The 14,268-nt window shown below is 37.0% G+C and overlaps 1 long non-coding RNA gene across 1 annotated transcript; it reads left to right on the plus strand.

Annotated features, from left to right (window-relative positions):
* The first annotated feature begins 5,154 nt into the window (after nt 1-5,154).
* Nucleotides 5,155-13,574, plus strand: LOC121139462. The gene is made up of 3 exons (XR_005876418.1): nt 5,155-5,279; nt 12,576-12,796; nt 13,483-13,574. It is a non-coding gene; the product is annotated as an uncharacterized LOC121139462 (long non-coding RNA).
* The last annotated feature ends 694 nt before the right edge of the window (nt 13,575-14,268 follow it).

The raw sequence follows: 14,268 nt of genomic DNA on the forward strand, positions 1-14,268 counted from the left end.
GTAAAAATGTTCATGCTACCAAAAGCAATTTAGACACTCAATACAATCCCAATCAAAATTCCAACACAATTTTCCACAGACCTTGAAAGACAATTCTCAACCTCACATAAAACTTCATATAAAAACACACACAATATATGTAAAACAACCTGGAACAATAAAAGAACTGCTAGACTGCTAGGGGTATCACAATTACTAATTTCAAGTTGTGCTATGGACCTATAGTAATAAAAAATCACATGGTCTCGGTATAAAAGCAGACACATTGATCAATGGAAAAATCACTGCCAAATTAAAGAGAAGTGAGTGGCAATCTTGGCACCTGGAGGCTGCGAGTGGAAAATGCAAGGATTATATGTGTTCCTGTTCAGTATGCCAATTTTACAAAAGCTACAAATTTGTCCAAATATTTGTCCAGTTTTCTTTTACAGAATTGGTCACTTAAATTTGAAGATACTTTGAAGGAGTTGAGGCTGGCAGTGGTCCATGTGAATCCCACCAGAGTGGACCTTTCCTTGGCATCGGGATTATCGTCCTGGCTGACTTCTGCAATGGACCATCTTAAGGAGTGGGCGGGTATAGGAGCATTAACAGGTCTCTTGGTGTTGGTCTCCCTGGTTTGCTTGTGGTTTCTATGTAAGATTAGAGTCACACAAATAGACGCAATGCAGCCATGATCATTCAGGCCTTTACTGCTATTAAAGCAGGACAGCCCCCCAGGCATGATTAGCCACCTTAAAAACTAATTAAATACGCTCAGGATGCGAGGCAGAGCACTGCACTCTGAGTCAGCTAATAATGACCCAGAGAAGAGCATGTCTGATTGCATGCGGGTTGGTACCCAAGAGTCCTGCCTCTGGAAAAAAGGGTATCGGACGGGTCTGATGCTCATTGGGTGGATGACACCAAACAAAAATCAGTACAATGTCCCTGTCTATGTCAGAGATCAGACCTCTACTCTTGCCTGTTGCGTTTTAAACAAAAAAGGGGGAACTGTAGAGAGCTGTGAAGTGCTGCACCCTTAAGATGGTGCTGGCTTCTGCCTTCTGCTAGCCCAATAGCAAGTGCTCTCTGTGATAAACAACTCCTTATTTGGTCAAGGCTGGATATCAGGCTTGCTTCGTCGTATGTGGACCTAATCTGCTGTCGCCACATGGCTTACCGGGGTTGGCTGCCCAAGGGCCTTTTTAAGCTGTGGGCGGGCACTCCCTGGGGTCAGAAGATTTGTTCAAGGGTCCTGAATAAACTGCTTGGAGAAGAGTCCGAGTGTTGCGTCTTCCTTGCTGGTCGAGGCGGTCGGGACAACTCCCTATATCACCCCCTTTCTATTCACCAATGAGGGTGAGGCCTTCCATGGGGAATCTTCAAAGTCTGTCATATCATTTGGAGCAGAACCTAGATCCTCCTCTATGTGTCTAGGTGAAGAGTATTCTTCTATGTGGAATGGGCTCCCAAAGTCCATTTGTATACTAGGGATAAATTCTGATCTCCTACCAGAGGCCCCTCAAATTGGCAAGGCCTCCTTACTGACACCCACGTTCAGGGGCTCTGGATCAGTCCTATGCTATTTTCCTAGCTATCAGTCTGGGGTCCATGAGCTCCCCCTTGTTCAGGTCAGCTGTCTCTGTCGGTTTCACCAGCTCGGTCTTGACCCCTTTGCTCATCACTCCTACCTCTCTGAAACTGGAGTTCAGTTCAATGTTTAGCTGTGGGTGTCTGCTACTGCTTATATCAGTTAGAGGATGAAGGCTCTAGGATGGCATATAAGGTAGTCATCAATATCATCATCGGGGAAGGGCATTTAAGATAGTCTCTCCACTATTGCTGAGATTGTTAGATTATGTCATCCTTGTAGATCTCTGGACCTTTCCCTGGTTCCAGGTTTCTCTTTAAACCTATAATGGCTCCCTCTATTATGGTATCTCTTATCTTGCTCTCCTCAATTCTTCCTCTTACTCTAACTTCTTGCTCCCTCATGTCCTTCTCTCTCTCCTATTCTTCCCTTATCTTTCTTCTAGCTCACTCTCCCCTCCCCCCATACTCCCAATTTTCTTAGGAGAAAAATTTTAATTGAGATACAATGTTGAGGTTATAAAAATCTTGAGAATAAGAAATCTTAAAGGTCATCACTATCTTATGAATATATCACCTAATTGATTCTAGAATTTTCCAGCATTTACTCTATTTTTTCTTCTATAAATTTGTATATTGTGCTCACACATGGATTTTGGAAAAGTCTTAAAGATTTTTACAATTACTTTAATTTATCATAAGCATTTGCAGTTATCTATGAAGACATCAATATGAATGCTTTTGAGTAGTTTGATATGTAAAATTTACAACAGAATATCTCTATATACTATTCTTCACATGTAAATGAGCCTTTGTCACATTTTAATTCTACTTATTTTAAAATCATAACTGTTTCCTTAAACATATATTTATATGAAATTGTGTTTCATAGTCTTTCATGTTTGCTATGTACTTAATACTTTTAATACGTTCTCATATTTTGTTATTATCAATAACTTTTTGTGCTTTTAATATGCTTTTTCTGAATGATTATGCTTTTATTTTAAAATTTAAAAAGAAAAAAACTCATACCACCCTTGTATGTGTAGAAGCAAGGCAAGAAGGTATACTTCCTTCCTGTAAACCATTCTGGATGTTATACATGCAGAAATATTCAATCCATGGTCAAGCAGAAGAACTAGGGCAATTATTTAAGATATACTACTGGGAAGAAATTACAGGATTTCTTGTGACATTGCCATTAGCATCCAGTTTTACAGACAATATAATTATATCTTATAAAATAACATTATTCAAAATGGAGAGCTAATTCTTATAGTATAAATGATCCAGATTCACCAGTGATGGTTAAAGATCCTATATTCTTTCAACTGAATAGTACCATATTATAAAATATATCAATGAACAATTTTGTTCATTTGAACTTCATATTAATACAGAAGATGTCATCACTGCTAATACAGGAACTTCCTACTTTTATCATGTTTCTGAAACATATATCCAAGAGATTTTGATAAAGTTATGTGATAGAAAACCAGAGGTTATATGTCTTCCATTACAATGCAAAGCATATATTATCTCCAGATTTACCTTGAAAAAAATTAAAATATTTTTACATATTCTTAACCTCTAAGAATGACTTAATGAATAGAAGATTCCAAATAGGCAGAGAAAACAAAAGAACAACATCAAAGAATTTTAGAAAAGAAAATTAAATATGTTCCTCATGTTTAAGACCCATATTTGTAAACTAATAAACACTCATGCATCTATGAATGTTTCCAAACTTTCAAAACTGCTTGCTGAATAGGGGTATCAGGTCTAAAAGAAATATTGAAGAATTGACACTGATTATATAAGTTCTAAGTACTGAAAATTGAGCATGGAAGAGAAGAGTAAAGAATAAGAAATCTATGAAAGCTAAGCAATGTATACCTAGGAAAGGATGTGTACAATTTCAAAACACAACCACCTTATTCTTGCTCCATACTCTTTGAAGCTGGCAAGATTTTGGAAACCAGTAAACTTTATGTTAATACTCAGCCATATTCTTTATAGCTTAAAAACTATGGGAGATGGATCATGTCAGTGGAAGCTTAGAAACACAGTGCTTTGTTGGGATGAACTGAGAAAACAATTATGAGAAAGTTACCATCTTCCAATTTGAACTGAGACAGGTCCATCATTTTGAACATAATAAAAACTCAACCCACCACAAATGAATAAAAATTACACAATCCTAATACCCATGCTGGGATTGTGGTTCAGTCAGAAAATGGCTTGCTGAACAATTCTTAGCTCCTTTGATCTGTAGCACCAATACAAAACCCGCACATGGTACAATCTCTGCAATTCCAGTGCTGAGGCACAGGTAAAAGGAACCACTGGTCTGGCTAACCATTCTAACATATCATTGAGCTCCAGTTTCAGTGATGTTCTGTCCCAAAAATAAGATGGAAAGTGATTGAGAAGGAAACCCAGCATCAATCTGTAGCATCCACATAAGTATGCAGTCTACACATGTGTGAGTGTCAACCCACGCATATATGCATACACACACACACACACACACACACACACACACGTCCTGTCAGCCTGTGTTATCTATTCCTAATAATTACTTGCCCACAGGTGTCATGATATATGGAGAGAAAATACCTTCCTATGTGGTTTTAAGTTCAGTATTCTATTAATTTTTCCTTGTTTTGCTAGTTGCACTAAACTCATGTTCAAGCCACCATGCTTTTCAAGTTGCATCTTTGTGTGTCACTAACCACAGCTTGCTGATTCTTCTGTCCTGCTCTATTTCTGTAATGAGAGGTTCTTCCATTTTACTTACTAGGTTTCTAGTGTGGAAACATATCCCATGACCATTTTGCTCATGAGAAACAAGAAGTGGTTAATTACCCAGGTTTCAGATACTAGGATCAATTCCCCTAAACCATATTTATTTCAGTAACCTGGTTGTAACAGAACTGGTGAACTATATCTCAGCAGATTCCTTTGAATAGTACACAGTTCTTTAGTATACTTGTAAATACACAATTTTAAATGTAGACTATGCCAGACATGGACAAAATGTCTAAAATTTTATCACTAAGGAAGTTGAGGCAACAAGACCAGAGTTTCAAAACCAGCTTAGCTATATAGTGAGTTTCAGGCATGTTTGAGATACATAGGAAGACCTTGTCTCTAAAACATCAATTATAATGTTTACAATGAACTGAGTTACTAATTAATTCTATTGGTTTTACCTAACACTGGAATTCTGTTACATTTCTTACTGATTAGAGCTTAATTGTTTTCTTTGGCCGATTTAAAACGCTTATGTAGTTTTTTCGTTTGTACAAAGTATTCTGAGTTTGCTATATGAAATAGGAGTCATTTTTACCTTACTGTTTGGAAAGCATCAGCTGCCCTGGGCCCATTGTACAAAGTCATTAATAACACGTCAGTGTCCTACATTATTTATATGAATCACCTCTTTAATTCTCTCTACATAATGAGATACAGTGGTAACTGCCTTGGTGTTGCCATGGAGCCATGCAGCACTATGATGCTCATTACTTGGTGAGATCACACAGTGAGGAAGTAAGAGCTGACCCGGGATTCACACTCAGCCCATTGGACTCCAGAGTCCCCCTCCTCACATCCTGTTCTCCATCTATAATAATAACTCTTGCATACTCAGCCACCCTGCAAGAGCAGCCAACCAGTACAAGTGGCCTGAATATGACTAACTACCTGTAAGTAGGCCATTCTTCTTTCTCATTTCTATGTTCATGTAAAGAGATTAAAACAAGGCGTCCTCTCAGGACTATTCCTTTATTTAGTTCCCATTAGAGTGCATGGTCTTCTCTACCATTAGCCTGTACAGGTTATATGCATATGTGAATTACCAAGACAGTGTATCATTCCTGCAAAACACAGTATCACAAACAATTTTTAAATGAAATATATGAGGGACAATTCATTTAAAACCACACAGAGTAGAATATATGAATATACTCCTTAAATCAGCAACAGTGTATTAATATATTTTAAATACAAAATTTGCACTTTTGCAGCAATAATTTAATCTGAATAAACATGAATCCTAGGTTATACACTTTCTATATACATCTTTATCTTTTTATCATTTATGTTACACTAAATGCATTCTTATGTCCATGTTGAATAAATTGTAAAGTTCTAAATCATTAATTTATGATTGATTCATTGCATTTAAAGTTTAAAATGAAAATTGAAAGTAATATGTAATTTTAATTTTGAGTCTACCTTCCACACTTCCACACACAGCAGACAAATTCTTAGATAGAAACACATTCTAGTAATCTAAAATTATCTGCTTGGACATTGTGCCAATTTGTGTAATTACAGTTTAGGGACCCAATTTTGAAGATTATGGTCACCTTTTTTTGTGTGTGAAGAGCTTTTGCTTCACAACTTAACAGGCAGTTGGACATGTTAAGAACAGTAAACAGTGGGGAATTGATGCTTTTTCTCTGCTACAAAAATTCAAACCAAAAAATAAATGAATCTGAATGCATAAAAATGCTTTTCTTTTCAATAGTTCAAGGTGACCTTCAGCAGAAATAAAAACAAAGATGTTTTCTCTTCTTAAAAGAGCTCATTCCTCCTTAAAATAACATATATAGAAACAATGAAAACTTTTTAAGTATTCATTATTAATAAGCAATGATATATAGTGAAATAATGGCATCTATTAAGAAATGTTTGAACAATTAAAACTTTCAGTAACTAAGGCATCTAATTGTAGATGTGTTCCCAGCAGCTGTCCTTATTTAATATATCTTACAAACCTCTATACCAACATTTCACATTTTTAACAATGTCTTACATTTGGGAACATATTCTGGTCTGATATTCAAATGACATTTGCAAGAACATGCACTTTTCTAACAGTGTAGCTTTTTCCTTGATCCGTTATAAGGTACTACTATTTAAAACAAAAATCTTTCTCATGTTAAATTATATAACCAATCTTCAGTGTCCAATTTAAAATGGGTTATTATATGACATAATATATAAAAACTTAGACATTTGAATATGTATACAAACATACAAATTATATGTTATATGTTTTATGTAAATATGTTATATGTATCTATAAATTGGAACTGGATAGATGACTCAGTCAGCAACATGTTTACTATAAAAGCATGAGTGTCTGAGCATGTGTTCCCCACTAAATGGTAGCTGAAATGATAGCTGTCTGCACCCTTCTGCAACTAAATTTGAAGAGTAAACAGGGAGGCAGATTCTTGAAGCTCATTGCCCACACAGCCTAGATAAATATATGAGCATCAGATTCAGTGAGAATCCCTATTTCAAAAATCAGATGTGGAAAGAATGAAGCAAAACATCTGACAGTATACAGCTTCCATACTCACACTTGTTCGTCCACACACACCCACATATGCACACTCCCACTTGAACACATACCTACATTACACCCACCCACCAACGCACACACACATACACACACAGAATTTTTTAAATACATTTATTTTTCTCTTACGCTACAGATTTCAGATATCAACTATATACAATTATTTTAATTTTAAAAATTGGTTAGGAAATCTTACTTTTTCTTCCAGAAATTCTTCCCTATAGTTGTGTCTTACCACACTCCTTAAAACTCTTTTGGTGAGCTGGAGAGATGGCTCAGAGGTTAAGAGCACTAGGAGATCTTCCAAAGGTTGCTTTCAATTCCCAGCAACCACATGGTGGCTCAGAACATCTATAATGAATTCTGGTGCCCTCTTCTGGCATGCAGGCATACATACAGGCAGAACACTGCATACTTAATTAATGAATAAAATCTTTTTAAAAAAAACCTACAACAAATATACTTCAATTATTATTCATGAGATTGCATTTTTAACCACTTCCACTTAAAAAGAAAAGCATATGTAAAGCACAAATATTTTGGTATTACATGTGAATTATTCTCAGTGATTAGCAATGTGGTGTAATAATTATGACAGCTTGCCAATCATTTTCTGAATTAATCAGTACACACAAAATTGCTTTATTATAGTTCTCAATGCTAAGTTCTAGATTTCACTGTGTATCCTCCTGTCTGACCAAAAAAAATTCTCCAAACTACATCTAACTAGGATTTCCCTGGGCTGAAAAACTCCACTTGTTTTTGGGTGTAGTATTTTTCTGTTATCATAGAAAAGCTAGTATGAGGACAAAACTAGGATACAATAAAAATAAACTGGGCTGAATATTAATGAGAAACACAACACAAATGCTGTTGCAGCTGTCTGGAAGACTGCAAGTTTGTAACTCTTTAAACACAGGATATGCTTAAACCAAAGCATCCTATCAATTGCACATCCCCAGGTGCATTTCAGAGATCCTTGCTCATATTATCATGTTACACATTCTTAGCTCTCTCTGAGGCGGCAGGTGCTTGCTCCACAAGCATTTTCACAGAAAGAAATGGAGAAATCAGTAACCCAGAATGTCAGTTTATACAACAATAAACATCTGTTTATTTGAAACTCTCAAATCCCTGATTTGCTTTTTTTTTAACTTTTATCCAGATTGCAGTTTATTTTACACTTGAAAGGTAAATGTAATTGCAGTCCAGTGGGCATTCAAAGGAAAGCAACATAGTGGGATCAGAGGATGAGACGATTACATCAAGTTGATATAAATTGTATTTCACATTGTAGTATGAGCCAGGAATAAGGTTCATCTGAAACACCATCAAATTTCAGGTTGTCAGGAACAGTAAAGCAAGAATTTTACCAAACTTCATGTGGGCAGACAACACACCCAATGTCATGAATCAGAATCCATCTTCTTGTACCCTTGTGTATCAGTGTGTAATGCCAGGTAACAAAAGATCTCAAACTAAGCAGTTTGCTTTTATTTATTTTGTGGTACAAAGGACACCACACATACTGGGGAAGTTATTTTAAACAACATGTTCATTACCTCTAAGCATCTGTAATTCAGAAGTACTTGTTTTAGGGTTCTCTATTTGCAATTTTATGACTGACATAATATAATCATTGTGGGAGTTGAACAAGAAAGGGTCTGTTTACAATTTCATTAACTTTGTTAGGGATATATATATATATATGTATATATATATATATATATTTATCACTTTCAGTTTTTAGTCCCTTGGTAGTTTAATTCTATGATTGCCAGCTCCAGACACAGTCTTGTCTTCCATCAGGGAAGGGTTCACCTGCTGAGGTCAGTCCCACTCAGATTAGTCTTCCCTTTTGTGAGTAACACACCAAAGAATGTGTCTCAGTAATATCTCTAGAACAAGCTTCTTCTACCTTTATAGCACATTGCTTCAGTTCTTTCCAGCCTCAGAGGGAAGAGATGATTTCTTAGTCATGTGCATGGGCACAAAAACAAAACTCAATTATAATTTAAAAGATGCCCTTAGACCTCTCATTCAGCAGTGGATTGGTAGCCCCTCTAATGATAGCAGCCAATGGCTCATCTATAGCATTGGCAATGATCTGAAATTTAGAATTACTTTTTGATGCAGGGTTTTGCTATATAGCCCTAGATGGCCCAAAACTTTCTATGTAGACCAGGTTGGTCTCAAACAACGTAACCATGCCTTCCAAGTACTGAGAGCAAAGGCATGTGAAACCATGTTCAGATAAATATTTTTGTTCATAATGTTTTAAGTCACTTGATTAGTATAAGACCACAATATCAGTCCCTAAAAACCAGCTGACTAATGTAACCAGGGAAGAAGATTTGAATGCATTTAAGTAAGAGTTACAAGTTATAAACAATAGCAGAAACCAAACAAACAAAAGATCAGATATGTTGGGGGAAGTCCTATGTATATGTCAATAATAAAGCACTGTTGGCCAATAGGGAACACAGATAGGTGGGACTAGGAATCCAGGAGGACACTGGGAAGGAGAAACAAAGAGAGTCAAGATGTAACGCCATGGGGTAGGAAGCCCAGAACTATTCTCCGGTAAGAGAAATACTTAGATTAACAAATATGGGGTAATTACTTAAGTCAGAGCTAGCCAGTAAGAAACAAGCAAGGCCAACAGCTTCATAATTAATACAGCATCTTGTGTGTTATTTGGGGACTACAACGCGGCAGAGCCCAGGCGATTGGCGGGTGATAAACCAAAGCGGCTACCAAGGAAAAGAAAGTTTTCCCTTTACACAGATAAATAATTTAGCCTGATAAAACATCTTGTAAAATAGAAGATATAATTAAAATCTCCCAGCCCAAGACAACAAAAACAAAAACAAGCAAACAAAAACATAATAACAACAACAAAACCCACTAGGGCCAAATTCTACACATTGAAAGAATTAACATATACCCTATTTGAGTTCCTGTCCTGACTTCCTTAAATAATAAACAGCAATATGGAAAAGTAAGCAAAATAAACTCTTTTCTCTCCAAGTTGCTTTTTGGTCATGGGATTTTGTTGCAGCAAAAGAAGCCCCAACTAAGACACTATTAGAAACTATGCATAGATTCAAGGCAGTCCTCGATAAATGTTATAATACAGTTCTTTACAGACCTTAAAAGAACAATTTTTAGTTTTATGTGGGAACACAAAAACCCAAGTTGCTAAAGCAATCCTAAAAAATAAAAGAAATGCTGATGTCATTGCCGTTTCTTATCTCAAATTGCACTAGAGAGCTATACATTAAAAACAGCATGAAATTGGCTATTAGTTGCTCTCCACAAACCAACAGTAAGGAATTATTACTGAAGACAGCACCTACACAACTCACTGAACATGAGGAAGTTGAGCTGCTATTAAAAGAGAAAGGTAAACACCAACCCAGCTACAAAAATTTCAATCCACAATGGAGATCAGGCTACAAGGTAAGCTGGGCCAATAGTGGGATGAAGTTTGTAAAACTAGTCAATCAACATCTGAATGGAGTTAAGGTCTTTTCAATTAAATGGGTCCCATACCTAACACTGTGTTTGTAGCCTAGAACCTAAAACACAAGACCATGTAGGTCAAGGACCTAGAGGAAAACCATCCTACTATTGTGCTGAAAGAAATTAACAATGAAATGTCCCCTAATGGCATATTGCTATACCTATAGATCAGTGCCTTGATCAGTCACCACCAGAGAAATTTCTACCTGCTGCAGATAGGAGCAAATACAGGGAGTTGGAGCCAGAAAGTGTGCAGTAATAGACATTGAACACTTAGCCCTAATTGGGATGCCATAACCCTCACATCAGGGCTCAGGAAAATCTGTAAAAGAGTACATTAAAAGAGTGTAAGAGCTGGGGGAGGGATGGAGAATACCAAAGAAATTAGGTCTTCTAAAAACAGTAGGACTGGTGCAACATCTCAGAGATTGGCAGCATGCACAGGGCCTACATGGGTCTGTACCACATAGAATCCTATAAGGAGACTAATGAACACAGGCCCCCATCCCTAACTCAGGAGCTGCTTCTAACTACTAACAACTTGCAAATTAATAATTAGTCTTCTCCAAATGAATCTTACTGGGGATACAATGGCACTTAAGTGTAGGGTCCATGTCCAGCAGTATATTGATATGTGTATGGAAGGTATATATGCCTATAATGCCAGCACTAAAGAGGCAGGGCCAAGCAGATCTCTGAGTTCAACACTAGCCTAGTCTACAGAATGAGTTCCAGGACAGCTAGGGCTGTACAGAGAAACCCAGTCTCAAAAACAAACCAACAAAAAACAAAAGAAAGAAAACATGAAGGGAGGGAGGAAGGAAGGAAGGATAAAGAAAATGAACTCAAACACTTATTTGGACATTATTTGTCTCATAAAGTTGTGTCATGGCTTTCAGGTTTTTCTTTGGTTTTATTTGTTTTATTTTTTTAAGCTTACAGGTCTTTCCTCCCACATACATTATACCTTCCATTTTTGTGATTTCATGGGATTCCTGTGTGTGTGAATGTATGTTTCTTCTGTTTTGACTTTGATTTTTTCTCCTTTTTGTGTGTTTTGTTCTATCACAAAACATTTGTTTTTGTTTTATCTTCTTCTATATTATTATTTTATTATTGTGTAATTATTTATATTAATACTTTGTTGCTTTGTTGTATCTTTATCATTATTTTTGAAATGCCTGTTTTCTTTCTTTTTATTAACATAATGCTTATTGATTTTTTGGGAATTTCACAACACGCACCCTTATCCCACTAATTTTCCTGTCCCTCAGTATCTGTCTTTCACCCTTGTAGTGTCTTCCTAACAAAGGAAAACTAAAAAGGCAATAGATACAAAATAAAAATGTAAATACAATTTAAAATATTAATTAAAAACAAGCAAACAAAAACAATACAAAAATCAAAAAGCAAACAAAAATAAAAACGCATTACTCCTCCATCTTCTCTGACTCCACATGGCCACTTCCCTGATTTTCCATCACCTTTTCATTCATCTTGGTAGCACTGTGAGCTATTATGTATCATGCTGTATTCCCTTTTGGCCACACAACTTGCAATGTTCATTGTTTAATGGGTTATTGTTCTGGTTCAAGGCCTCTGGCTTCTGGCACACCTTCAATACTGGACCATAACACAAAAGCTTTTTGAATATCTTGCAGTTGCCCCAGTTATAGAAACAGTGTGGTTATAGTTCCAAAGGGCCAGTCCCTTCCTACACTGCAGCATATAATAGATGGGGTAGATGTTGTGGAGTGTCCACTCAAAGCCTTGGGCCATATTTCCCAAATGAGTGGTGGGGAGAAGTTTTCCTATTAGGGGACAGGGCCAGATGTCCTGTGTCAAGGTCAATAGGGTTTGTTATCCCAGAGCCTGAGAGCGGCAAGGTCACCTGTCTTGTAAGAAGGGCACTTCTCCCCTCTCTGGGCTAGCTTACCATGGCCCTCCTACTATAGCATATGGTTCAACATATGGATCGCATAGGTCCCTGTGGTAATGTGGACAATAGACATCAACACAGATGCCAGTTACAGAAGGACCACAGATACAGACATAGCCATCAACAGGGTATGAAGCCAAATGTAACCATGGCCTCTGGTATCAGCACAGGTCTCGCAGACCAACTTGGCCTCAGGTATTGACCCACAAGTGCCACCAATGTGTATCTCACGGTTCTGGAAAACCTGAGGTCAGACGAAAAGACTCCATGTGTGCTGCAGCCTCACTTCCTGATGTATGATCTCAAGCCTTGTTACATCCTCCTGTAATAGAAATGATAGAGGAGCTCCTTGGCATATCTTCCCTATGGGAATTTATCCCTTTCAGGTAAGTTCTGATCACTTGCAATAGGCCCCATTTCCAGACACCATTGGAAATTAGTAATCAAAATGTAAATTTGGGGACTAAGAAACAAACATTTGATCTATACCCAGGTTACCTAAACATAAAAGTACTATATGATTTGGTGACAATTGGAATTAGGACCAGAAAGTATTATTGGCATATCTTCAGTACTGCAGTATGATTCCTTAAAACCAAGAAGGGCAAAGGTGCTCATTAAAAATACATGCATATTAAAAATTGCATTAAAATGATGCAGTTTTTGAAGTTCTTGCCATTGATTATACATACAGTGAAAGGTACGTGCAGAAAGGACCTCTTTGATGGCAGCAATGTTAAGTACAGGTGGAGAACTTTCCGCTCAGTGTGAAGGAAGATGCTCACTGGGGTACACTTCTTGACAGGCTAGGATTGTGACTAGTCAATCACCGCTCACTTTCATTTCAGTGCCAAGGACTTGATTCAGCAGTCCTTGGTGACCTTGTTACTTGCAGGAGATCAGAGAAAATTTCCTTCCTTAGGTACAAGCAAGACAACATGAGGGAATACTCTGAGGAGCCCCCATGAATCCCTCTCTACTCAGGAGAAAAACCCCACAGCTGGATACAACCCTTTAAAGCAGTTAGTCCTCAAATAGTTTTGTTTCTAAACATCTCTGTCTTGCCTTTCAGAATCAGAATATGAGTTTGGACACAAAGGGAGAAAAGGATATTTCATGTTGTTCATCTCTAAATGCTGTGTTGATTTGATAATAAAAAAAAAAAACAGGAAAAATGCAGCCACTTCGTTTTTTGGTCCTGATAATTCCTCTCTGTGTTGGTTTATGTGTTTTTGTTTTGATTTTAGCTCTCTATATAATTTGGAGGTTAAAGAAGAGGTCCATGTGTACCATGTAACTTGCAGAGTTAGTCTGGCTACCTGCCTTTCATCAAATTCTGTAGTATAGAGGCACAACAAAAAATATGCAAATTGCTTCTAGAAGTTATAAAAGAGACAGTCACCTGAATGTGAACTCCCCATGACTTTTAACTCCTACAACCCAGACATGAATGACAGTTCTACAAGCATACTGAATCTTTCATTTGAATCCAGTCTCTAGTTTATACACTGTAAACTTCTCCCTGGGGACATGCAGCAGAGTGATCTCACAATTCTCCCTTCTCTTTCCAATGGTATTGTAAAATGAATGAGGTGGATACAGGTCACACACTCTTAAACACTTGTGAATGCTCTGTCAACATCAAAGTAGAATGAAGAACTTGTCTGAAATTACATGAATATGCAGGTTATCCAATATGATATTCTTCCTGGGTTAGTAATGCATTGTCTTGGCAAATACTTGTTGAGACACTGTGTCCAATATGTTTGTAGTGTTTGAGAAACCAGAATCGAATCAGAATAATAATCATGACCCTCCTTCCCTCAGACAGCTTATTTTTATTATACAATATAGACTA

This window comes from Mesocricetus auratus, unplaced genomic scaffold (assembly GCF_017639785.1).
Source record: "Mesocricetus auratus isolate SY011 unplaced genomic scaffold, BCM_Maur_2.0 Super-Scaffold_15014, whole genome shotgun sequence".
Lineage (NCBI taxonomy): Eukaryota > Metazoa > Chordata > Mammalia > Rodentia > Cricetidae > Mesocricetus > Mesocricetus auratus.